Source organism: Habropoda laboriosa, unplaced genomic scaffold, assembly GCF_001263275.1.
Source record: "Habropoda laboriosa isolate 0110345459 unplaced genomic scaffold, ASM126327v1 scaffold143, whole genome shotgun sequence".
NCBI lineage: Eukaryota > Metazoa > Arthropoda > Insecta > Hymenoptera > Apidae > Habropoda > Habropoda laboriosa.
The window spans coordinates 3829782-3831549 of NW_017100404.1; positions in this window are offsets into that span (position 1 = coordinate 3829782).

A 1768-nucleotide genomic window follows, 5' to 3' on the forward strand; every position below is an offset into this window, starting at 1 on the left:
CTGAGCCTTATATACTCCGCGGCATAATGGCTCAGTTACTTTCGCTGCACCTCATCGTCCGTATTATACTTGTGCGTCTCGTTTTGCATTTGCAAAAACGTGCTCGCGCCAGTGCCGGGATAACGTACGGGAAATTGTGCGCGCTTCACGCGCTTCTACCCGTCCTCTAATCGCCTGGTGATCTCTGCCACCGTTTTCATCGCGATTCGTCCAAATTGTTCCATTAGATTTGCTTTTAAGATAACGTCAGGTTCCACTGAACGCGTCGATTCCAGGATATTGTTTCGCGATCGACAAGTAATTAGGCAAACTGCCGAAACGTTTAACGGTGTTTCGAGCGCGGTTTTCAACAGCAGCGGGGATATTTATGCGTCGATTCGAGCTGAATGAAATTTGTCCGTCGTTGTGTTGAATATTTTTATTCGAGCAGTGTTCATGAAAATTATTCCAGTGTTCTGTTGTTTCCGGCATGATTTTCGATGGTAGAGAATTGAAGATTGGGTGTGGAAAAGGGTGTAAGTGCTGTTGGATTTATAAAAGATTTTTAAATATTGCGCGGCAATTGAAATACTGCTGTATTATTGGCTCTTGCAGCATTTTTAAGGTCAATCTTCAATTGTCTCTGTATATTCTCGGTTCGAGAATTTTATGAAAATATTTGTTGTGTTTTATTGCTGATCTCGGAGTTCAATCTCCGTCGATTTCACCCGGCTGATTGTTCACGCTGATTACTAAGCTGTTCTCCTAATGAATTAAGTAGTAGATTTTTTGTAATACAAAGTTGATAATTGTTTAATTACAATAATCTTCTTTCGTTTTCTTTTGAAACTAACTCCACCGAAGCCACTATGTCGTAATACTGTTTTTAACGTCGAGTTTCAAACGCGGTGCGTTATTATCGAGATTTTGCCTAGGAAAGCGTGTCATCAATTAAAAAAAAAGGATTTCAATATGACATAAAACGATTTATTTCTCAATTTTCATTCGATTGTTCAATTTTCAAATAGTTTAGAAATATTGCAAAAACTACAGCAATCACACCTTTCAGTATCTACCAGTTTAAATTCCAAATTTACGAAAGTATTACTATATTCAACTGAATTCTATTCTACTTCAAAATTTCAACTCAGTTCTTAAAAAACAGTGCGAATAGTTTAAATATGCAATTTTATGAAAACGAGAAAGTGTTTTTGGTAGGGGCTGAATAATTTAATTTGAATTTATCAAAGTTATAATTTATCCAAATTTCTAGTTTCAATAAACGAAAATTAAAGTTACACAATCGTTTGATTAAAAAAAAAAAGAACTTGTCCCCTACCAAAAACGTTGCAACTTTTCCGCATTCCATTTCATCCTACAGCACTCGGACGTAAGATCCTCCATTTCGCATTTCGACAATCATGCTACATCCTTTCTCCTCCGGTATTCGCCCTATTTCTCCTCTCTTCCGCTCGTAAAAAATACACGCGTTCTCGTGGCAGGATCGGCAAATCGTGACCCATTTCTCTGCCTAACAAGCGGGCATATCTAATGGGTTTTTGATTATTTAAGGCGTGCAGCACGTCGTAGATTATGCGCCATTATTATTACATCGCGGACAGCGGCGTGAGGCGAATTGAAGGAAGTTGACGTTCACGCAAGCGTGATTCGCAGCCAGGCAATCGAGATTTCCTTCGTCTGTTTGACGCCGCGAAATTCTAGCACGCGTGACAAGTCCACGCGTATCCTCTCCGCGATCTCGCCGTACTTTCGCATGCTCGATCGACAG